Source organism: Ranitomeya variabilis, chromosome 3 (genome assembly GCF_051348905.1).
Source record: "Ranitomeya variabilis isolate aRanVar5 chromosome 3, aRanVar5.hap1, whole genome shotgun sequence".
Taxonomy (NCBI): Eukaryota; Metazoa; Chordata; class Amphibia; order Anura; family Dendrobatidae; genus Ranitomeya; species Ranitomeya variabilis.
Window position 1 is genome coordinate 74210889 of NC_135234.1, and position 26342 is coordinate 74237230.

Here is a 26342-nt window from a genome sequence, read left to right on the forward strand (position 1 = left end):
TTACCCTTGCAAAAATAAAAAATTAACTTGCTAAGACATAATTTTTGAGGAAAGAAGAATGATTTTTTATTTTCACGGCTCTGCGTTGTAAACTTCTGTGAAGCACTTGGGGGTTGAACGTGCTCATCACACATCTAGATAAGTTCCTTGGGGGGTCTAGTTTCCAAAATGGGGTCACTTGTGGGGTGTTTCTACTGTTTAGGCACATCAGGGGCTCTGCAAATGCAATGTGACGCCCGCAGACCATTCCATCAAAGTCTGCATTTCAAATGTCACTACTTCCCTTCCGAGCCCTGACGTGCGCCCAAACAGTGGTTTACCCCCACATATGGGGTATCACTGTACTCACAACAAACTGGGCAACAAACATTGGGGCCCAATTTCTCCTGTTACCCTTGTGAAAATAAAAAATTGCTTGCTAAAACATCTTTTTTGAGGAAAGAAAAATGATTTTTTATTTTCACGGCTCTGCGTTGTAAACTTCTGTGAAGCACTTGGGGGTTGAATGTGCTCATCACACATCTAGATAAGTTCCTTGGGGGGTCTAGTTTCCAAAATGGGGTCACTTGTGGGGTGTTTCTACTGTTTAGGCACATCAGGGGCTCTGCAAATGCAACGTGACGCCAGCAGACCATTCCATCAAAGTCTGCATTCCAAAACGTCACTACTTCCCTTCCGAACCCCGACGTGTGCCAAAACAGTGGTTTACCCCCACATATGGGGTATCAGCGTACTCAGGAGAAACTGGACAACAACTTTTGGGGTCCAATTTCTCCTGTTACCCTTGCAAAAATAAAAAATTCTGGGCTAAAAAAATATTTTTGAGGAAAGGAAACACATTTATTATTTTCACGGCTCTGCGTTATAAACTTCTGTGAAGCACTTGGGGGTTCAAAGTGCTCACCACACATCTAGATAAGTTCCTTGGGGGGTCTAGTTTCCAAAATGGAGTCACTTGTGGGGAGTTCCTACTGTTTAGGCACATCAGGGGCTCTGCAAATGCAACGTGACGCCCGCAGAGCATTCCATCAAAGTCTGCATTCCAAAACGTCACTACTTCCCTTCCGAGCCCCGGCATGTGCCCAAACAGTGGTTTACCCCCACATATGGGGTATCAGCGTACTCAGGAGAAACTGGACAACAACTTTTGGGGTCCAATTTCTCCTGTTACCCTTGCAAAAATAAAAAATTCTGGGCTAAAAAAATATTTTTGAGGAAAGGAAACACATTTATTATTTTCACGGCTCTGCGTTATAAACTTCTGCGAACCACTTGGGGGTTCAAAGTGCTCACCACACATCTAGATTAGTTCCTTGGGAGGTCTAGTTTCTAAAATGGGGTCACTTGTTAGGGAGCTCCAATGTTTAGGCACACAGGGGCTCTCCAAACGTGACATGGTGTCCGCTAATGATTGGAGCTAATTTTCCATTCAAAAAGCCAAATGGCGTGCCTTCCCTTCCGAGCCCTGCCGTGTGCCCAAACAGTGGTTTACCCCCACATATGGGGTATCATCGTACTCAGGACAAACTGGACAACAACATTTGGGGTCCAATTTCTCCTATTACCCTTGGAAAATTAAAAAATCCTGGGCTAAAAATCATTTTTGAGGAAAGAAAAATTATTTTTTATTTTCACGGCTCTGCGTTATAAACTTCTGTGAAGCATCTGGGGGTTATAAGTGCTCACTATGCATCTAGATAAGTTCCTTGGGGGGTCTAGTTTCCAAAATGGGGTCACGTGTAGGGGAGCTCCAATGTTTAGGCACACAGGGGCTCTCCAAACGCCACATGGTGTTCGCTAACGATTGGAGCTAATTTTCCATTCAAAAAGTCAAATGGCACGCCTCCCCTTCCGAGCCTTGCCGTGCACCCAAACAGTGGTTTACCCCCACATATGAGGTATCAACATACTCAGCAGAAATTGCCCAACAAATTTTAGGATCCATTTTATCCTGTTGCCCATGTGAAAATGAAAAAATTGAGGCTAAAAGAAATTTTGTGTGAAAAAAAAGTACTTTTTCATTTTTACGGATCAATTTGTGAAGCACCTGAGAGTTTAACCCCTTCACCCCCAAGGGTGGTTTGCACGTTAATGACCGGGCCAATTTTTACAATTCTGACCACTGTCCCTTTATGAGGTTATAACTCTGGAACGCTTCAACGGATCCCGGTGATTCTGACATTGTTTTCTCGTGACTAGTGTTGAGCGATACCGTCCGATACTTGAAAGTATCGGTATCGGAAAGTATCGGCCGATACCGGCAAAATATCGGATCCAATCCGATACCGATACCCGATACCAATACAAGTCAATGGGACTCAGGTATCGGACGGTATTCCTGATGGTTCCCAGGGTCTGAAGGAGAGGAAACTCTCCTTCAGGCCCTAGGAACCATATAAATGTGTAAAATAAAGAATTAAAATAAAAAATATCGCTATACTCACCTGTCCGACGCAGCCGGGACCTCGGCGATTGTAAGCGGCAGCGTTGTTTCTTTAAAATTCGCGCTTTTACTTGCTTACGTGAATTCCCGGCTTCTGATTGGTCAGGGCGGCCATGTTGCCGGGACTCGGACCAATCACAGCAAGCCGTGACGAAATTACGTCACGGCTTGCTGTGATTGGTCCGCGTCCCGGCAATATGGCGCCGTGACCAATCACAAGCCGTGACGTCACGGGAGGCTGGACACGCGCGCTTTTCAAAATAAGCGCGTGTCCAGCCTCCCGTGACGTCACGGCTTGTGATTGGTTAATGGCGGCCATGTTGCCGTGACGCGGACCAATCACAGCAAGCCGTGACGTAATTTCGTCACGGCTTGCTGTGATTGGTCCGCGTCCCGGCAACATGGCCGCCCTGACCAATCAGAAGCCGGGAATTCACGTAAGCAAGTAAAAGCGCGAATTTTAAACAAACAACGCTGCCGGTTCCTTCGCTGAGGTCCCGGCTGCGTCGGAGAGGTGAGTATAGCGATTTTTTTTATTTTAATTCTTTCTTTTACACCTTTTTACATTAATGTTGTTTCGATACCGATATCCGATATTACAAAAATATCGGATCTCGGTATCGGAAATTCCGATACAGCAAGTATCGGCCGATACCCGATACTTGCAGCATCGGAATGCTCAACACTACTCGTGACATATTGTACTTCATGATAGTGGTAAAATTTCTTTGATATTACCTGCGTTTATTTGCAGAAAAAATGGAAATTTGGCGAAAATTTTGAAAATTTTGCAATTTTCCAACTTTGAATTTTTATGCCCTTAAATCACAGAGATATGTCATGCAAAATACTTAATAAGTAACATTTCCCACATGTCTACTTTACATCAGCACAATTTTGGGACCAAAATTTTTTTTTGTTAGGGAGTTATAAGGGTTAAAAGTTGACCAGCAATTTCTCATTTTTACAACACCATTTTTTTTTAGGGACCACATCTCATTTGAAGTCATTTTGAGGGGTCTATATGATAGAAAATACCCATGTGTGACACCATTCTAAAAACTGCACCCCTCAAGGTGCTCAAAACCATATTCAAGAAGTTTATTAACCCTTCTGGTGCTTCACAGGAATTTTTGGAATGTTTAAATAAAAATGAACATTTAACTTTTTTTCACAAAAAATTTACTTCAGCTCCAATTTGTTTTATTTTACCAAGGGTAACAGGAGAAAATGGACCCCAAAAGTTGTTGTACAATTTGTCCTGAGTACGCCGATACCCCATATGTGGGGGTAAACCACTGTTTGGGCGCATGACAGAGCTCGGAAGCGAAGGAGCGCCATTTGACTTTTCAATGCAAAATTGACTGGAATTGAGATGGGACGCCATGTTGCGTTTGGGGAGCCCCTGATGTGCCTAAACATTGAAACCCCCCACAAGTGACACCATTTTGGAAAGTAGACCCCCTAAGGAACTTATCTAGATGTGTGGTGAGCACTTTGACCCACCAAGTGCTTCACAGAAGTTTATAATGCAGGACCGTAAAAATAAAAAATCATATTTTTTCACAAAAATGATCTTTTTGCCCCCAATTTTTTATTTTCCCAAGGGTAAGAGAAGAAATTGGACCACAAAAGTTGTTGTACAATTTGTCCTGAGTACGCTGATACCCCATATGTGGCGATAAACCACTGTTTGGGCGCATGGGAGAGCTCGGAAGGGAAGTAGCACCGTTTGACTTTTCAATGCAAAATTGACTGGAATTGAGATGGGACGCCATGTTGCGTTTGGGGAGCCCCTGATGTGCCTAAACATTGAAACCCCCCACAAGTGACACCATTTTGGAAAGTAGACCCCCTAAGGAACTTATCTAGAGGTGTGGTGAGCACTTTGACCCACCAAGTACTTCACAGAAGTTTATAATGCAGAACCGTAAAAATAAAAAATCATATTTTTCACAAAAATTATTTTTCGCCCCCAATTTTTTATTTTCCCAAGGGTAAGAAAAGAAATTGGACCCCAAAAGTTGTTGTACAATTTGTCCTGAGTACGCTGATACCCCATATGTGGCGATAAACCACTGTTTGGGCGCATGGGAGAGCTCGGAAGGGAAGTAGCACCGTTTGACTTTTCAATGCAAAATTGACAGGAATTGAGATGGGACGCCATGTTGCGTTTGGAGAGCCACTGATGTGCCTAAACATTGAAACCCCCCACAAGTGACACCATTTTGGAAAGTAGACCCCCTAAGGAACTTATCTAGATGTGTTTTGAGCGCTTTGACCCACCAAGGGCTTCACAGAAGTTAATAATGCAGAGCCGTAAAAATAAAACAAAAATTTTTTCCCACAAAAATTATTTTTCAGCCCCCAGTTTTGTATTTTCCCGAGGGTAACAGGAGAAATTGGACCCCAAAAGTTGTTGTCCAATTTGTCCTGAGTGCGCTGATACCCCATATGTGGGGGGAAACCACCGTTTGGACGCATGGAAGGGCTCGGAAGTGAAGGAGCGCCATTTGGAATGCAGACTTAGATGGAATGGTCTGCAGGCGTCACATTGCGTTTGCAGAGCCCCTAATGTACTTAAACAGTAGAAACCCCCCACAAGTGACACCATGTTGGAAAGTAGACCCCCTAAGGAACTTATCTAGATCTGTGGTGAGCGCTTTGACCCACCAAGGGCTTCACAGAAGTTTATAATGCAGAGCCGTAAAAATAAAACAAAAATTTTTTCCCACAAAAATTATTTTTCAGCCCCCAGTTTTGTATTTTCCCGAGGGTAACAGGAGAAATTGGACCCCAAAAGTTGTTGTCCAATTTGTCCTGAGTGCGCTGATACCCCATATGTGGGGGGAAACCACCGTTTGGACGCATGGAAGGGCTCGGAAGTGAAGGAGCGCCATTTGGAATGCAGACTTAGATGGAATGGTCTGCAGGCGTCACATTGCGTTTGCAGAGCCCCTAATGTACTTAAACAGTAGAAACCCCCCACAAGTGACACCATGTTGGAAAGTAGACCCCCTAAGGAACTTATCTAGATGTGTGGTGAGCGCTTTGACCCACCAAGGGCTTCACAGAAGTTTATAATGCAGAGCCGTAAAAATAAAACAAAAATTTTTTCCCACAAAAATTATTTTTCAGCCCCCAGTTTTGTATTTTCCCGAGGGTAACAGGAGAAATTGGACCCCAAAAGTTGTTGTCCAATTTGTCCTGAGTGCGCTGATACCCCATATGTGGGGGGAAACCACCGTTTGGACGCATGGAAGGGCTCGGAAGTGAAGGAGCGCCATTTGGAATGCAGACTTAGATGGAATGGTCTGCAGGCGTCACATTGCGTTTGCAGAGCCCCTAATGTACCTAAACAGTAGAAGCCCCGCACAAGTGACCCCATTTTGGAAACTAGACCCCCCAAGGAACTTATCTAGATGTGTTGTAAGAACTTTGAACCCCCAAGTGTTTCACTACAGTTTATAACGCAGAGCCGTGAAAATAAAAAATCTTTTTTTTTCCCACAAAAATTATTTTTTAGCCCCCAGTTTTGTATTTTCCTAGGGGTAACAGGAGAAATTGGACCCCAAAGGTTGTTGTTCTATTTGTCCTGAGTACGCTGATACCCCATATGTTGGGGTAAACCCCTGTTTGGGCACACGGGAGAGCTCGGAAGGGAAGGAGCACTGTTTTACTTTTTCAACGCAGAATTGGCTGGAATTGAGATCGGACGCCATGTCGCGTTTGGAGAGCCCCTGATGTGCCGAAACAGTGGAAACCCCCCAATTATAACTGAAACCCTAATCCAAACACACCCCTAACCCTAATCCCAACAGTAACCCTAACCACACCTCTAACCCTGACACACCCCTAACCCTAATCCCAACCCTATTCCCAACCGTAAATGTAATCTAAACCCTAACCGTAACTTTAGCCCCAACCCTAACCCTAACTTTAGCCCCAACCCTAACTGTAGCCTTAACCCTAGCCCCAACCCTAGCCCTAACCCTAGCCCTAATGGGAAAATGGAAATAAATACATTTTTTTAATTTTTCCCTAACTAAGGGGGTGATGAAGGGGGGTTTGATTTACTTTTATAGCGAGTTTTTTAGCGGATTTTTATGATTGGCAGCCGTCACACACTGAAAGACGCTTTTTATTGCAAAAAATATTTTTTGCGTTACCACATTTTGAGAGCTATAAATTTTCCATATTTTGGTCCACAGAGTCATGTGAGGTCTTGTTTTTTGCGGGACGAATTGACGTTTTTATTGGTAACATTTTTGGGCACGTCACATTTTTTGATCGCTTTTTATTCCGATTTTTGTGAGGCAGAATGACCAAAAACCAGCTATTCATGAATTTCTTTTGGGGGTGCGTTTATACCGTTCCGCGTTTGGTAAAATTGATGAAGCAGTTTTATTCTTCGGGTCAGTACGATTACAGCGATATCTCATTTATATCATTTTTTTTATGTTTTGGCGCTTTTATACGATAAAAACTATTTTATGGAAAAAATAATTATTTTTGCATCGCTTTATTCTCAGGACTATAACTTTTTTATTTTTCTGCTGATGATGCTGTATGGTGGCTCGTTATTTGCGGGACAAGATGACGCTTTCAGCGGTACCATGGTTATTTATATCTGTCTTTTTGATCGCGTGTTATTCCACTTTTTGTTCGGCGGTATGATAATAAAGCGTTGTTTTTTGCCTCTTTTTTTTTTTTTTCTTACGGTGTTTACTGAAGGGGTTAACTAGTGGGCCAGTTTTATAGGTCGGGTCGTTACGGACGCGGCGATACTAAATATGTGTACTTTTATTGTTTTTTTTTTTTTATTTAGGTAAAGAAATGTATTTATGGGAATAATATTTTTTTTTTTTTTTCATTATTTTGGAATATTTTTTTTTTTTTTTTTTTTTTTTACACATTTGGAAAATTTTTTTTTTACTTTTTTACTTTGCCCCAGGGGGGGACAATACAGATCGGTGATCTGTCAGTTTGCATAGCACTCTGACAGATCACCGATCTGAGAGAAGTGCACGCTGCTTCACAGTGCCTGCTCTGAGCAGGCTTCTGTGAAGCCACCTCCCTCCCTGCAGGACCCGGATCCGCGGCCATCTTGGATCCGGGTCTGGAGCAGGCAGGGAGGGAGGTAAGACCCTCGCAGCAACGCGATCACATCGCGTTGCTGCGGGGGGCTCAGGGAAGCCCGCAGGGAGCCCCCTCCCTGCGCGATTCTTCCCTGCACCGCCGGCACATCGCGATCATGTTTGATCGCGGTGTGCCGGGGGTTAATGTGCCGGGGGCGGTCCGTGACCGCTCCTGGCACATAGTGCCGGATGTCAGCTGCGATAGTCAGCTGACACCCGGCCGCGATCGGCCGCGCTCCCCCCGTGAGCGCGGCCGATCGCGTATGACGTACTATCCCGTCAAGGGTCAGATAGGCCCAGGTCACTTCGACGGGATAGTACGTCAAAGGTCACAGAGGGGTTAAAGTGCTCACTATGCTTCTAGATAAGTTCCTTGGGGGGTCTACTTTCCAAAATGGGGTCACTTGTGGGAGCGCTCCAATGTTTAGGCACACGGGGGCTCTCCAAACGTGACATGGTCTCTGCTAGCGATGGAGATCATTTTTCATTCAAAAAGTCAAATGGCGCTCCTTCCCTTCCGAGCCTTACCATGTGCCCAAACAGTGGTTTACCCCCACATGTGAGGTATCAGTGTACTCAGGAGAAATTGTCCAACAAATTTTAGGATCCATTTTATCCTGTTGCCCATGTGAAAATGAAAAAATTGAGGCTAAAATAATTTTTTTGTGAAAAAAAAGTAGTTTCATTTTTACGGATCAATTTGTGAAGCACCTGGGGGTTTAAAGTGCTCACTATGCTTCTAGATAAGTTCCTTGGGGGGTCTAGTTTCCAAAATGGGGTCACTTGTGGGGGAGCTCCAATGTTTAGGCACACGGGGGCTCTCCAAACGCGACATGGTGTCCGCTAAAGATTGGAGCCAATTTTTCATTCAAAAAGTCAAATGGCGCTCCTTTCCTTCCAAGCCCTGCCGTATGCCCAAACAGTGGTTTACCCCCACATATGAGGTATCAGCGTACTCAGGACAAATTGGACAACATCGTTCGTGGTCCAGTTTTTCCTTTTACCCTTGGGAAAATAAAAAAATTGTTGCTAAAATATCATTTTTGTGACTAAAAAGTTAAATGTTCATTTTTTCCTTCCATGTTGCTTCTGCTGCTGTGAAACACCTGAAGGGTTAATAAACTTCTTGAATGTGGTTTTGAGCACCTTGAGGGGTGCAGTTTTTAGAATGGTGTCACTTTGGGGTATTTTCAGTCATATAGAACCCTCAAACTGACTTCAAATGTGAGGTGGTCCCTAAAAAAAATGGTTTTGTAAATTTTGTTGTAAAAATGAGAAATCACTGGTCAAATTTTAACCCTTATAACTTCCTAGCAAAAAAAAAATTTGTTTCCAAAATTGTGCTGATGTAAAGTAGACATGTGAGAAATGTGAGAAATGTTATTTATTAACTGTTTTGTGTCACATACCTCTCTGGTTTAACAGAATAAAAATAAAAAATGTGAAAATTGCGAAATTTTCAAAATTTTCGCCAAATTTCCGTTTTTTTCACAAATAAACTCAGAAATTATCGACCTAAATTTACCACTATCATGAAGCCCAATATGTCACGAAAAAACAATCTCAGAACCGCTAGGATCTGTTGAAGCGTTCCTGAGTTATTACCTCATAAAGGGACACTGGTCAGAATTGCAAAAAACGGCAAGGTCATTAAGGCCAAAATAGGCTGGGTCATGAAGGGGTTAATAGAACACATCAAAATAAGGAACTTCGTAATATAGCTCAGAGAAATTTGATTCTTTAATTTCCTGCATTGATCGTTCTCTATCAACTTATGGGTAAAATCTGAGTTCAGTGAAGAAACATTTTCCCATTATTGAGAGATGAGGCGACAGTTGGTGCTCATAACATTCTATGGAGATGGAAGAATCTAGAAGCGACAGACATTCTGTTGCATGTTCTACTGAAAAAAATATTAAAACAAAGTCACTCTTCAAAGTTATGAACAATGTTGTCAGGATTCCCCTCTATTTCCAGCTTGAGCGGGTGGGTGGTCAGGTGTCGACTAGCTTCTCATCCACTTTTCTGAATAGAAGGGAAGAGTCAGAGAGCTGGACGAGGATAGCATGGTGGCTCTCCTTATCCATAAAAGCAGATGCTGTCACGCTCGAGTCAGGAGAACCAATGACCAGTCTGAGCATTACGTTGCGATCCTCATCCTGAGACCACCGTCTGACTCTTCCCGAACACTGAAAGAAGCAGGAAACTTTACAATTCAGCACAGTGACCATCTACCCTAGCTAGGAATAGAATGGAATCCTAAGAACAGGCACATTGGACACTGCACACTGGCAAAATTCGGCAATTTGCAGTTACATTGAGTGGCTGCAGAAAATTGTCTGAAGCCTAGACAACCCTTTCATTTGAAAGTTACCGTACTTTATTTTTCAATTTAGAAGCATTGGCACAATTTAGAAAAACAAAAACCTGGGGAGGTGTAGATACTATTTACAAGGCGACTCCTACATGTAAGGTTTCTGTTTACAGTGTGATTTATCGTAATATAACAGATCTGGCAGCACTGGTGGGGAATATGGAGCCGCTCGCCTACAATGTGGCAGTCATAGGGTTATTCCCAGAACGTAACAACAGATACAGGAAACCATGACAGCATTGTGGCCATTGTGATGATTGTAAAGGGAACGTGCCCTTCTCTTTTACAATGCAGTTTCCTTATTTGCCAGGCAGAATTGTGTAGTTTCAGAACGTAATTGATTTATTTTTCTGTTAATTGTTAATCTTTTTCCATCAACTTTTCAATAAAAGATATGATCTCCGTGTACCAGACACATACAGCTTACATGATGTCACTATGACTCCCACTGCCCACACACCTCCTGGTCGGTGACTACCTATTAATAAGGACCACACAGCCGCTCAGCGATTAGCTGCAGCGGTGATATAAACTGCTGATGTGATGGAACTGCTGCAGCCAAAAACACAGGCACGAACAGTGGCATTACTGGATCTAGGCAGGGTGAGTACCTGCTCTGCTTGTTCTTTTAGAGCAGGGGTGGGGAACCTCAGGCCCCAGGGCCATTTACGGCCCTCAATGACCTTTTATCAGGCCCCTGAGCAGATTCTCAGGGACCGCATTCTTGGGCAGGGAGGTGTATTTTGATCACAACCAGCTCATTAATTACTCCTTGCTCTGTTAGCACACACACGCAGTGTTCACTACTGAACATTGAAGGGCATGCAATGAAAGATTACGTCCTGACACCAGTGCCAGAGTCAGGATGTACTTTGTGTGCGGAGTTTGTACGGCGCCCGAAGGATGGCAGAAATATCCAAATGGCCCAAACGGAAAACCCTTTTAAATATATTTCCCAACATTACGGGGTGATCAACAATAACGAAACAGTACGTCACTGCTGAGGTCTGATGCATAGGTGGAATCTCGGGGAGGGGGGGGGAGCAGGACATCGCACAGGCGGATCCTCGGGAGGCGAGGACATCGCACAGGCGGATCCTCGGGAGGCGAGGACATCGCACAGGCGGATCCTCGGGAGGCGAGGACATCGCACAGGCGGATCCTCGGGAGGCGAGGACATCGCACAGGCGGATCCTCGGGAGGCGAGGACATCGCACAGGCGGATCCTTGGGAGGCGAGGACATCGCACAGGCGGAACCTCGGGAGGCAGGAGCACATTTACTGGTAAATAGGTAGTTTCCCATAGCAACCAATCAGCTGACTGCTTTCATTTTCCAACAACTACAATCCGATTGGTTGCTATGGGAAACTGCTCCAATTAGATATCTCCCCTCACATTATCACCAGCTGAATATCCCTGTCAGAGATCAGTAGGAACCAGCGCCGGCTCTAGACACCGTAACTAGGAAGCAGCATAACCCACAGGCAGAGATGGAAGACGGGACGGCCTCCCCTCCATCACATAACACCGTGTGCACCGCTCTGCACCTCTCACCGCACAGTCTCCTTCCTATAACGACACCGGCGCTTCCTTACCGGCTCCTCAGCACAGCGGCGTCCTCCTCATCCTCAGCCGCACCGCAAGCACCGAACCACAACTGCACCGTGCGCTTCCTCGTTACCCGCCCCACACTAAAGCTGAGCCAATCACAGTCTACAATACACACGGCTTTCCAAGTGTCAAGGCATTTCATTGGCTGTACACCGTCTCGACTATGATTGGCTGTAGTTTCCTTTCTTTGTCAGATGCTATTGGCTGAGCATATAAAAGGGGCGGGGCTATGTGTCTGCACATTATATATACAGGCTTTGCACCGCTTGCGTCTGTCAGTCGTACATACTAGAGGAGAGATGTGTAGAGGTTGGAGGACTGCACAAACAATCCATTAGTTTGCTAATTGCTATAGCTAATATCTATAGATCTGTATATTACTCATTTATCTATAGGCCGTATGTCTGCATCTACCCAATATCTATTATCTATATAGAGAGAATAGAGCAGCACAGCGCTCTATTATCGGGTGCCCAGGAATTCATCCAATACATGCCAAAAGTCCATAGAAGAGGAAGGCAGCAGCCATATACATTGCAAGTGAAAAAGTGGATTTTCTTCCGCCCCACATCTGGTGGCCACGCTTCTCCTCACACTGAGCCTTTCTCCAGCAGCCAGGTATATGTAGGGACAATTACAGAATTATCAAATTACAACAATCTTTATAGAAAGTGCCGTTGGTTACATAATTTCATCCATAATGCAATATACACAACAGCCGTGCATTACTTGTACCATAACGTGCCTAATGTACAGTGCTCTCCGGGATCTGTGGATCACTCATAATTATTTAGTTGGTGCACCTGTGCAGATATACATTGGATTACCTCACCAGGCGGTCATTGCTATCGCCCACGATGAGTCCGGCGTCTCTAGACACTGCGCGTGTCCATGGCGTCATAGTGTGTCACAATCAACTATGAGAGTCAAAATGAGAAAACAAATCCAGAAAATCACCTTGTCTGATTTGTAAAGATTTATTTTGCAAATTATGGTGAAAAATAAGTATTTGGTCATTAACAAAAGTTAATCTCAATATTTTGCTATGTATCCTTTGTTGGCAATGACAGAGGTCACACGTTTTCTGTAAGTCTTCACAAGGTTGGCACACACTGTTGGTGGTATGTTGGCCCATTCCTCCATGCAGATCTCTTCTGGAGAAGTGATGTTTTGGGCCTGTCACTGGGTAACACGGACTTTTCACCTACCTTCAAAGGTTTTCTATGGGGTTGAGATCTGGAGACTGGCTAGGCCATTCCAGGACCTTACTATGCTTCTTACCACGCCACTCCTTCCGTGCCCTGGTGGTGTGCTTGGGATCGTTATCATGCTGAAAGACCCATCCACGTTTCATCTTCAATTGAGGTTTGCACTCAAATCTCATGATACATGGCCCCTTTCATTCTTTCATGTACATGGATCAGTCGTCCTGGTCCCCTAGCAGAGAAACAGCCCCAAAGCATGATGTTGCCACCTCCATGCTTCACAGTAGGTATGGTGTTCTTTGGATGCAACTCAGCGTTCTGTCTCCTCCAAACACGACGAGTTTTATTTCTACCAAATAGTTATACTTTGGTTTCATCAGACCATATGACATTCTCCCAATACTCTTCTGGATAATCCAAATGTTGTCTAGCAAGCTTCAGACCGGCCGGGACATGTATTGGCTTAAGCAGGGTGACACATCTGGCACTGCAGGATCTGAGTCCCTGGCGGTGTACTGTGTTACTGATGGTAGCCTTTTTTATGGTGGTCCCAGCTCTATGCAGGTCATTCACTAGGTCCCCCAGTGTGGTTCTGGGATTTTTGCTCACTGATCTTTTGATCATTTTGACCCCATGGGGTGAGATCTTGCGTGGAGCCCCAGATCAAGGAAGATTATCAGTGGTCTTGTATGTCTTCCATTTTCTTATTATTGCTCCCACATTTGATTTCATCACACCAAGCTGCTTGCCTATTGCAGATTCTGTCTTCCCAGCCTGGTGCAGGGCTACAATTTTGTTTCTGATGTCCTTCGACAGCTGTTTAGTCTTCACCATAGTGGAGTTTGGAGTGTGACTGAGGTTGTGCACAGGTGTCTTTTATACTGATAACAAGTTCAAACAGGTGCCATTACTGCAGGTAATGAGTGGAGGACAGAGGAGCCTCTTAAAGGGAACCTGTCACCTGAATTTGGCGGGATCGGTTTTGGGTCATATGGGCGGGGTTTTCGGGTGTTTGATTCACCCTTTCCTTACCCGCTGGCTGCATGCTGGCCGCAATATTGGATTGAAGTTCATTCTCTGTCCTCCGGAGTACACGCCCGCGCAAGGCAATATTGCCTTGCGCTGGCGTGTGCTACGGAGGACACAGCATGAACTTCAATCCAATATTGCGGCCAGCATGCAGCCAGCGGGTAAGGAAAGGGTGAATCAAACACCCGAAAACCCCACCCATATGACCCAAAACCGGTCCCGCCAAATTCAGGTGACAGGTTCCCTTTAAAGCAGAAGTTACAGGTCTGTGAGAGCCAAAAATCTTGCATGTTATTGGGGACCAAATAGATATTTTCCACCACAATTTGCAAAATAAATCTTGCCAAATCAGACAAGGTGATTTTCTGGATTTGTTTTCTCATTTTGACTCTCATAGTTGTGGTCTACCTGTGATGTCAATTACAGGCCTCTCTCATCTTATTAAGTGGGAGAACTTGTGCAATTGGTCACTGACTAAAAACTTTTTTCTCCACTGTATATGTGGAAGGTATTATCAAGTGAATATTGTATGTGTGAATATTTGTGGCTGATGTGAATATGCAAATAAACGTAAGTTTGTATACCTGGTTAAGGTATAGTAAAAGGGCCCAAACACACATCCTGCAATGATGCTGGTTGCTGTCAAGTGTCCACATATATTTATTTTACTCACTTATATAGAGCTATTAATTTCACAGCAATTTACAGTCAAAATTAATTTTGGGGGCGACAGAGTCCCTTTAAAAACGAGAAGGTAATTCCGGCATAAAATATTGTTTTCATAGTCAAATAATAAAGATTTACCGTATTTTCCAGCATATAAGACGACTTTTTAACCCCTGAAAATCATCTCAAAAGTCGGGGGTCGTCTTATACGCCGGGTACGGCATGTGCAGGGAGCGATCCTGGATGTTCCCAGGGTCTGAAGGAGAGGAGACTCTCCTTCAGGCCCTGGGATCCATATTCATGTAAAAAAAAGAATACAAATAAAAAATATGGGATATACTTACCCTCCGACGGCCCGCAGCTCTCAGCGGTGCAAGCGGCGGCCTCCGTTCCTAGGGATGCATTGAGCGAAGGACCTTCGATGATGTCGCGGTCGCTTTTTTTTACATGAATATGGATCCCAGGGCATGAAGGAGAGTCTCCTCTCCTCCAGACCCTGGGAACCATCCGCACTGCACACGCCGTATAAGATGACCGGGCGTATAAGACGAACCCCCGTCTTACACAGTGTGTATATCCCAAACTCCATATTTTATATGGAAAAGTTGGGGGTCGTCTTATACACCAGAAAATACGGTAATTTGATTTATATGCAGCCAATAAACATTAATAATGTTACCGGAAAACCAGCAGTCCACTAGATGGCAGCAAAGTCCCATCACGATTGCAGAAATGCACTCTGTCCCGCAGAGCGCACAGCGCTGCTATTCACAGACCAGAAATGGATCTAGACATGATATGATCATAAGCCCAAAACACCAGGATTGCACTGGTCCACAGGGGAGCAAAGAAATCCCCTATTGGGCCACTGTGCAAACGTGACCCTCCGACCTCCTGTATAAACTGTAGTGGGCACAATATGCTTGATTCTCTGCGTACAGACAATGGCAGCAGCTTATCATTCTTTTATCAAATCAATTTATAATTATTATATAGAACGCATACTTCTATTGTAAAAAATTGGATTAGTAGGTAGAATAGGAGAATAATAAAGTGGTATTTTAACCCCTTTACCCCTGAGGGTGGTTTGCACATTAATGACCGGGCCAATTTTTACAATTCTGACCACTGTCCCATTATGAGGTTATAACTCTGGAACGCTTGAACAGATCCTGGTGATTAGTGTTGAGCGATACCGTCCGATACTTGAAAGTATCGGTATCGGAAAGTATCGGCCGATACCGGCAAAGTATCGGATCCAATCCGATACCGATACCCGATACCAATACAAGTCAATGGGACTCATGTATCGGATGGTATTCCTGATGGTTCCCAGGGTCTGAAGGAGAGGAAACTCTCCTTCAGGCCCTGGGAACCATATTAATGTGTAAAAGAAAGAATTAAAATAAAAAATATTGCTATACTCACCTCTCCGACGCAGCCTGCACCTTACCGAGGGAAGCGGCAGCGTTCTTTGTTTAAAATTCGCGCTTTTCTTTCCTTTACAAGAAGTCCAGGCTTGTGATTGGTTGCGTGCCGCCCATGTGGCCGGGACGCAACCAATCACAGCAAGCCGTGACGTAATTTCAGGTCCTTCAGGATTTTAAAATTACGTTCCGGCGTTGTGATTGGTTGCGTCGCAGTCACATGGGCGACGCAACCAATCACAGCAAGCCGTGACGTAATTTCAGGTCCTTAAGGATTTTAAAATTACGTCCCGGCTTTGTGATTGGTTGCGTTGCAGTCACATGGGAGACGCAACCAATCACAAGCCGTGACGTCACGGGAGGCTGGACACGCGCGCATTTTAAAATGGGCGCGTGTCCAGCCTCCCGTGACGTCACGGCTTGTGATTGGTTGCGCCGCGGTCAACCAATCACAAGCCGGGAGGCTGGACACGCGCGCATTTTAAAATGGGCGCGTGTCCAGCCTCCCGTGACGTCCCGGCTTGTGATTGGTTGCGTCTCCCATGTGACTGCGACGCAACCAATCACAAAGCCGGGACGTAATTTTAAAATCCTTAACCCCTTAAGCCCCGAGGGTGGTTTGCACGTTAATGACCGGGCCAATTTTTACAATTCTGACCACTGTCCCTTTATGAGGTTATAACTCTGGAACGCTTCAACGGATCTTGGCGATTCTGACATTGTTTTCTCGTGACATATTGTACTTCATGTTAGTGGTAAAATTTCTTCGATATAACTTGCGTTTATTTGTGAAAAAAACGAATATTTGGCGAAAATTTTGAAAATTTCGCAATTTTCCAACTGTGAATTTTTATGCCCTTAAATCACAGACATATGTCACACAAAATACTTAATAAATAACATTTCCCACATGTCTACTTTACATCAGCACAATTTTGGAACCAAAATTTTTTTGTGACGGAGTTATAAGGGTTAAAAGTTGACCAGCAATTTCTCATTTTTACAACACCATTTTTTTTTAGGGACCACATCTCATTTGAAGTCATTTTGACGGGTCTATATGATAGAAAATACCCAAGTGTGACACCATTCTAAAAACTGCACCCCTCAAGGTACTCAAAACCACTTTCAAGAAGTTTATTAACCCTTCAGGTGTTTCGCAGGAATTTTTGGAATGTTTAAATAAAAATGAACATTTAACTTTTTTTCACACAAAATTTATTTCAGCTCCAATTTGTTTTATTTTACCAAGGGTAACAGGAGAAAATGGACCCCAAAAGTTGTTGTACAATTTGTCCTGAGTACGCTGATACCCCATATGTGGGGGTAAACCACAGTTTGGGCGCATGGCAGAGCTTGGAAGCAAAGGAGCGCCATTTGACTTTTCAATGCAAAATTGACTGGAATTGAGATGGGACGCCATGTTGCATTTGGAGAGCCCTTGATGTGCCTAAACATTGAAACCCCTAACAAGTGACACCATTTTGGAAAGTAGACCCCCTAAGGAACTTATCTAGATGTGTGGTGAGCACTTTGACCCAACAAGTGCTTTACAGAAGTTTATAATGCAGAGCCGTAAAAATAAAAAATCATATTTTTTCACAAAAATGATCTTTTCACCCCCAATTTTTTATTTTCCCAAGGGTAAGAGAAGAACTTGGACCCCAAAAATTGTTGTGCAATTTGTCCTGAGTACACTGATACCCCATATGTGGGTGTAAACCATTGTTTGGGCGCAGGGCAGAGCTCAGAAGGGAAGGAGCGCCATTTGACTTTTCAATGCAAAATTGACTGGAATTGAGATGGGACGCCATGTTGCGTTTGGAGAGCCCCTAATGTGCCTAAACATTGAAACCCCCCACGAGTGACACCATTTTGGAAAGTAGACCCCTTAAGGAACTTATCTAGATGTGTGTTGAGCACTTTGACCCAACAAGTGCTTCACAGAAGTTTATAATGCAGAGCCGTAAAAATAAAAAATCATATTTTTTCACAAAAATGATCTTTTCACCCCCATTTTTTTATTTCCCCAAGGGTAAGAGAAGAAATTAGACCACAAAAGTTGTTGTGCAATTTGTCCTGAGTACGACGATACCCCATATGTGGGTGTAAACCATTGTTTGGGCGCATAGCAGAGCTCAGAAGGGAAGAAGCGCTATTTTACTTTTCAATGCAAAATTGACTGGAATTAAGATGGGATGCCATGTTGCGTTTGGAGAGCCCCTGATGTGCCTAAACATTAAACCCCCCCCACAAGTGACACCATTTTGGAAAGTAGACCCCCTAAGGAACTTATCTAGATGTGTTTTGAGAGCTTTGAACCCCCAAGTGTTTCACTACAGTTTATAACGCAGAGCCGTGAAAATAAAAATTATTTTTTTTTTTCACAAAAATGATTTTTTAGCCCCCAGTTTTGTATTTTCACAAGGGTATCAGGATAAATTGGACCCCAAAAGTTGTTGTCCAATTTGTCAGGAGTACGCTGATACCCCATTTGTGGGGAGGGACCACTGTTTGGGCGCATGACAGAGCTCGGAAGGGAAGGAGCGCCATTTGGAATGCAGACTTAAATGGATTGGTCTGCAGGCGTCACGTTGCATTTGCAGAGCCCCTGATGTACCCAAACAGTACAAACCCCCCACAAGTGACCCCATATTGGAAACTAGACCCCCCAAGGAACTTATCTAGATGTGTTGTGAGAACTTTGAACCCCCAAGTGTTTCACTACAGTTTATAACGCAGAGCCGTGAAAATAATTATTTTATTTTTTTTTCACAAAAATGAAATTTAGCCCCCAGTTTTGTATTTTCACAAGGGTATCAGGATAAATTGGACCCTAAAAGTTGTTGTCCAATTTGTCCTGAGTACGCTGATACCCCCTATGTGGGGGGGAACCACTGTTTGGGCGCATGACAGAGCTCGGAAGGGAAGGAGCGCCATTTGGAATTCAGACTTAAATGGATTGGTCTGCAGGCGTCACGTTGCATTTGCAGAGCCCCTGATGTACCCAAACAGTACAAACCCCCCACAAGTGACCCCATATTGGAAACTAGACCCCCCAAGGAACTTATCTAGATGTGTTGTGAGAACTTTGAACCCCCAAGTGTTTCACTACAGTTTATAACGCAGAGCCGTGAAAATAAAAATTATTTTTCTTTTTCACAAAAATGATTTTTTAGCCCCCAGTTTTGTATTTTCACAAGGGTATCAGGATAAATTGGACCCTAAAAGTTGTTGTCCAATTTGTCCTGAGTACGCTGATACCCCCTATGTGGGGGGGAACCACTGTTTGGGCGCATGACAGAGCTCGGAAGGGAAGGAGCGCCATTTGGAATGCAGACTTAAATGGATTGGTCTGCAGGCGTCACGTTGCATTTGCAGAGCCCCTGATGTACCCAAATAGTACAAACCCCCCACAAGTGACCCCATATTGGAAACTAGACCTCCCAAGGAACTTATCTAGATGTGTTGTGAGAACTTTGAACCCCCAAGTGTTTCACTACAGTTTACAACGCAGAGCCGTGAAAATAAAACATATTTTTTTCCCACAAAAATGATTTTTAGCCCCCCAAATTTTTATTTTCCCAAGGATAACAAGAGAACTTGGACCCCAGAAGTTGTTGTTCAATTTGTCCCTAGTACGCTGATACCCCATATGTTGGGGTAAACCCCTTTTTGGACGCACGGGAGAGCTCGGAAGGGAAGGAGCACTGTTTTACTTTTTCAACGCAGAATTGGCTGGAATTGAGATTGGACGCCATGTCGCGTTTGGAGAGCCCCTGATGTGCCTGAACAGTGGAAACTCCCCAATTCTACCTGAAACCCTACCCCTAACCGTTTACTGAACATTTTCTGACAGTCATAAGTGCCACCTATATAAGTGCCACGTATATAAGTGCCACGTATATAAGTGCCACGTATATAAGTGCCACGTATATAAGTGCCACGTATATAAGTGCCACGTATTTAAGTGCCACGTATTTAAGTGCCACGTATTTAAGTGCCACGTATTTAAGTGCCACGATATTTCAGTGCCACAATATTTCAGTGCCACAATATTTCAGTGCCACGTATTTCAGTGCCACGTATTTCAGGCACTGAAAAATACGTGGCACGTAAATATTTCAGTGCCACGATATTTCAGTGCCACGTATTTCAGTGCCACGTATTTCAGGCACTGAAAAATACGTGGCACGTAAATACGTGGCACGTAAATACGTGGCACTGAAAAATACGTGGCACTTAAATACGTGGCACTTAAATACGTGGCACTTAAATACGTGGCACTTAAATACGTGGCACTTAAATACGTGGCACTTATATACGTGGCCACTGAAATATCGTGGCACTTATATACGTATATACGTATATAAACGTATATTTCAGTGCCACGTATTTCAGTGCCACGTATTTCAGGTTAGGGGTAGGGTTAGGGGTAGGGTTAGGGTTTTTTGTTTTTTTCTTGTTTTCTTGTGTTTTTCTATAAAAACGCATGCGTTTTACCGCGTTTACATGCATTTTTTCACACATGCGGTTTTTTTAAAAAACGCATGCAGATAAAAACGCAAGTGTGAAACCAGACTAAAAGACGCTTTTTATAGCAAAAAAGTTTTTGTGTCTCCACATTTTGAGACCTATAATTTTTCCACATTTTGGTCCACAGAGTCATGTGAGGTCTTGTTTTTTGCGGGACGAGTTGACGTTTTTATTGGTAACATTTTCGGACACGTGACCATTTTTTATCACTTTTTATTCCGATTTTTGTGAGGCAGAATAACCAAAAACCAGCTATTCATGAATTTCTTTTGGGAGAGGCGTTTATACCGTTCTGCGCTTGGTAAAATTGATAAAGCAGTTTTATTCGTCGGGTCAGTACGATTACAGCGATATCTCATTTATATTATTTTTTTATGTTTTGACGCTTTTATACGATAAAAACTATTTTATAGAAAAAATAATTATTTTGGCATCGCTTTATTCTGAGGACTATAACTTTTTTATTTTTTTGCTGATGATGCTGTATGGCAGCTCGTTTTTTGCGGGACAAGATGACGTTTTCAGCGGTAACATGGTTATTTATATCCGTCTTTTTGATCGCGTGTTATTCCACTTTTTGTTCGGCGGTATGGTAATAAAGCGTTGTTTTTTGCCTCGTTTTTTTTTTTTTTCTTACGGTGTTTACTGAAGGGGTTAACTAGTGGGCCAGTTTTATAGGTTGGGTCGTTACGGACGCGGCGATACTAAATATGTGTACTTTTATTGTTTTTGTTTGTTTTTTTTAGATAAAGAAATGTATTTATGGGAATAATATTTTTTTTTTTATTATTATTTATTTAGGAATTATTTTTTTTTTTTTTTACACATGTGGAAATTTTTTTTTTTACTTTTTTACTTTGTCCCAGGGGGGGACATCACAGATCGCAGATCTGATAGTGTGCACAGCACTCTATCAGATCTGCGATCATACTTTCATCGGAGCAGGCTGCAGCTTTCATCTGCAGCCTGCTCCGACCCGGAAGTGCTCCCTGCAGGACCCGGATACAGCCCCTCGGCCATTTTGGATCCGGGGCCTGCAGGGAGAAGACGTTCGGTACGAGGTGAGTACATCACCTTGTACCGATCGTCTCAGGGAAGCCCGCAGGGAGCCCCCTCCCTGCGCGATGCTTCCCTGTACCGCCGGTACACCGCGATCATGTTTGATCGCGGTGTGCCGGGGGTTAATGTGCCGGGGGCGGTCCGTGACCGCTCCTGGCACATAGTGCCGGATGTCAGCTGCGATATGCAGCCGACACCCGGCCGCGATCGGCCGCGCTCCCCCCGTGAGCGCGGCCGATCGCGTATGACGTACTATACCGTCACCGGGAATTAAGGCCCACCCCACCTCGACGGTATAGTACGTCATATGGGATTAAGGGGTTAAGGACCTGAAATTACGTCACGGCTTGCTGTGATTGGTTGCGTCGCCCATGTGACTGCGACGCAACCAATCACAACGCTGGAACGTAATTTTAAAATCCTGAAGGACCTGAAATTACGTCACGGCTTGCTGTGATTGGTTGCGTCCCGGCCACATGGGCGGCACGCAACCAATCACAAGCCTGGACTTCTTGTAAAGGAAAGAAAAGCGCGAATTTTAAACAAAGAACGCTGCCGCTTCCCTCGGTAAGGTGCAGGCTGCGTCGGAGAGGTGAGTATAGCAATATTTTTTATTTTAATTTTTTCTTTTACACATTTTTACATTAATGTTGTTTCGATACCGATACCCGATACTACAAAAATATCGGATCTCGGTATCGGAATTCCGATACAGCAAGTATCGGCCGATACCCGATACTTGCAGTATCGGAATGCTCAACACTACTGGTGATTCTGACATTGTTTTCTCGTGACATATTGTACTTCATGACAGTGGTAAAATTTATTTGATATTACCTGCGTTTATTTGTGAAAAAATTGGAAATTTGGCAAAAATTTGGAAAATGTCGCAATTTTCCAACTTTGAATTTTCATGCCCTTAAATCACACAGATATGTCACAAAAAAAGTAAGTAACATTTCCCACATGTCTACTTTACATCAGCACAATTTTGGAAACAAATTTTTTTTTTGTTAGGGAGCTATAAGGGTTAAAAGTTGACCAGGGATTTCTCATTTTTACAACATCATTTTTTTGGGGGACCACATAACATTTGAAGTCACTTTGAGGGGTCTATATGATAGAAAATACCCAAAAGTGACACCATTCTAAAAACTCCACCCCTCAAGGTGCTCAAAACCACATTCAAGAAGTTTTTTAACCCTTCAGGTGCTTCACAGGAATTTTTGGAATGTTTAAAAAAAAAATGAACATTAACTTTTTTCACAAAAACATTACTTCAGATCCAATTTGTTTTATTTTACCAAGGGTAACAGGAGAAATTGGACCCCAAAAGTTGTTGTATAATTTGTCCTGAGTACGCAGATACCCCGTATGTGGGGTAAACCACTGTTTGGGCACATGGCAGAGCTCGGAAGGGAAGGAGCGCAAAATTGGCTGGAATTGAGATCAGAGGCCATGTTGCGTTTGAAGAGCCCCTGATGTGCCTAAACAGTGGAAACCCCCCACCAAGTGACACCATTTTGGAACGTAGACCCCCTAAGGAACTTATCTAGATGTGTGGTGAGCACTTTGAACCCCCAAGTGCTTCACAGAAGTTTATAATGTAGAGCCGTAAAGATAAAAAAATCATATTTTTTTCACAAAAATTATCTTTTCTCCCCCAATTTTTTACTTTCCCAAGGGTAACAGGAGAAATTGGACCCCAAAAGTTGTTGTGAAATTTGTCCTGACTATGCTGATACCCCATATTTGGGAGGGAACCACCATTTGGGCGCATGGCGGAGCTTGGAAGGGAAGGAGTGCCGTTTTGGAATGCAGACTTTGAGTGGTCTGCGGGCGTCATGTTGCGTATACAGAGCCCCTGATGTACCTAAACAGTAGAAACCCCCCACAAGTGACCTCATATTGGAAACTAGATCCCCCAAGGAACTTATCTAGATGTGTTGTGAGAACTTTGAACCCCAAAGTGTTTCACTAAAGTTTATAAAGCACAGCCATGAAAATTTTTTTCCCACAAAAATGATTTTTTAGCCCACAAATTTTTATTTCCCTTAAGGGTAACAGGAGAAATTGGATGCAAAAGTTGTTGTCCAATTTGTCCTGAGTACGCTGATGCCCCATATGTTGGGGTAAACCTTTGTTTGGGTGCACGGCAGAGCTCGGAAGGGAAGGAGCATCGTTTTACTTTTTCAACGCCCAATTGGCTGGAATTGAGATCGAACACCATGTCACTTTTGGAGAGCCCTGATGTGCCTAAACAGTGGAAACCCCCCAATTCTAACTCCAACCCTAACCCTAACACACCCCTAACCCTAATCCCAACCCTAACCACAACCTTAACCCCAAACACACTCCTAACCCTAATCCCAATGTAATAGTATGCAGGTACTGAGTATGTCGCCACGGAACAGACAGACCAACAGTTGAGGGGTCTAATAACAGGAATCAGGTTCTCCTCGCAGGGAGGAAGCAATAGAGAATAACCAGCATAAAACAGTGCAAAAATATGGGAGTCAAACAATGTAACAGAATTAAGCAGGGTTTTCTTGAGAAAAGAACACTTATCAGTCTGATGAGGACTTGCTTGAAGTGTCGTCTTCTCCAACGTAGGCGCCGAGAAACAGCGGCACTTGTCGTCCCTCTGTAGTCCGTGGGCTGAGTAGTCTCTAGGAGCCCGCTGCCTGGGGTTTCGGGAGTTAATGTGATATGCACAGGCTCTGAGTCTTTAGCTTTTACAGCACAGCCAGGAATCAGGGCCTCTGCACTGTTAAGTCTCTCACCAAGAATCAGTCTCTGTACTGATACCGCAGGGACCAGGGGGTTGAAGTCTCTGCACGGGCCAATGTCTCTACACGGGTCTCAAAGCGCCCCTCTCCAGTCACAGCAGAGTCCGCTTTCATGTACTCACAAGATGCAGTCTTTCTGGGCAGTCTCCCTGTATTTGTCCTCGGACCGGGAGCTCTTTCTCCCGGAGCGCAGCTGCACCCTGCTCTGACCGCTGCTCACGCTGCTCTGTCTCTTGCGCGCGTGCCTTTCCCACTCTCTGCCCGGCTTCCTTCCTGTCCCAGCCTCTAAGTTTGCCCCCTGGGGAACCTGCAGCACAACTCAATGGTTCCAGGCACAGAGCTGAGAAGGTAACAGCCCCCAGACTCTTCTTGTGTTTCACCTCCTTACACCAACCCTAACCACAACCCTAACCCCAACACACCCCTAACCATAATCCCAACCCTAACCCCAGCCGTAAACGTAATCCAACTCTAGCCCCAACCCTAACTTTAGCCCCAACCCTAACCCTAATGGGAAAATGGAAATAAATACTTTTTTTATTTTCTTATTTTTCCCTAAGGGGATGATAGCGGGTATTTATGTTTGGCAGCTGTCACACACTAAAAGACGCTTTTTAAAAATAGTTTTTGCATCACCACATTTTGAGAGCTCTAATTTTTCCATATTTTGGCCCACAGAGTTATGTGAGGTCTTGTTTTTTGCGGGACGAGTTGACGTTTTTATTGGTGCCATTTTTGGGCATGTGACATTTTTTGATCGTTTTTTATTACGATTTTTGGGAGGCAGAATGAACAAAAAACAGCAATTCATGAATTTCTTTTGGGGGGGGGCGTTTATACTGTTCCGCAGGTGGTAAAATTGATAAAGCAGTTTTATTCTTCGGGTCAGTACGATTACAGCGATATCTCATGTATATCTTTTTTATGTTTGGGCGATTTTATACAATAAAAACTATTTTATATAAAAAAAATTGTTTTTGCATCACTTTATTCTGAGAGCTATAACTTTTTTATTTTTTCGCTGATAATGCTGTATGGCAGCTTTTTTTTGCGGGACAAGATGATGTTTTCAGCGGTACCATGTTAATTTATATCTGTCTTTTTGATTGCATGTTATTCTATCTTTTGTTCAGCGGTATGATGATAAAGCATTGCTTTTTGCTTCATCCAGCAAAGCGTGGCCACTGGCCTGAGCACTATGGTCCTCGGGAATATGACTTTATGGTCCGCAGGTCAGAGGTTCCTCACCCCTATTTTAAAGGGCTGTGTTACCAAAAGATCCATTTGCAGACAGGTGTTTCAGGGTTTCCTACTTCATCAGTGAAAAGCAGGAGAACTGGTTATTTAGTTTACCAGGGGAGCATTGCATGGCCTATGAGTCTCCCTACACCAACTTGGCACTCTCCACAAGGGAAAACTTTATCCTTATTTCTGAGTGTGCACGGATTTTTTTCTATGGTCTCTGGTTTCTTCCCACAGTCTTAACATGCTGATAGTTTAAACTGGCTACATATGAAATTTGTATTTGAGATATGCATGGGACAAATAATCATATTAGGCCACATTCACACATTCTGTATTCGGTCAGTATTTGTAATCCAAAACCAGGAGTGGGTGATAAATACAGAAGTGGTGACGTGTTTCTATTGTACTTTTCCTCTGATTGTTCCACTCCTGGTTTTGGCTACAAATACTGATGTTAAATACTCACCAAATACTGAACTGAATACTAGCTTGCTGTTACTCTCTGCACCTGTTCTCTTGTCACATCTCAATCGGGGCCTTCCCCAGCAACATCTACCTGTCACTGATCAGCAGAGCGGGGGACTTTTATCCCCGTTACAAAATTAAGCTGCTGGTCGGATGTGCGAATGCTGCTCCTATCATCTCTATGGGACCACCAGAAAAGACGAGCACAGCACTCGGCAGTCCTGTAGGAAGTGAATGGAGCAGCGGTGAAGCATGCGCACTGCCGCTCCATTCTAACGATGACTTGCCGATCAGTGCGGATCCCAGCACTCAGACTGCACCAATGAAGAAGTTATCGCCTATCTTGTGGATAGT

At 43.8% G+C, this 26342-nt stretch overlaps 1 protein-coding gene across 1 annotated transcript in view; it reads right to left on the reverse strand.

Moving 5' to 3' along the window:
* Positions 1-11648, reverse strand: part of PIGA (phosphatidylinositol glycan anchor biosynthesis class A) — a 45426-nt gene extending 33778 nt beyond the window's left edge. The window contains exon 1 of the mRNA XM_077294178.1: positions 11552-11648. The gene's annotated coding sequence lies outside the window, so the exon portion shown is untranslated. The remainder of the gene's footprint in view (positions 1-11551) is intronic.
* Positions 11649-26342: the final 14694 nt, after the last annotated feature.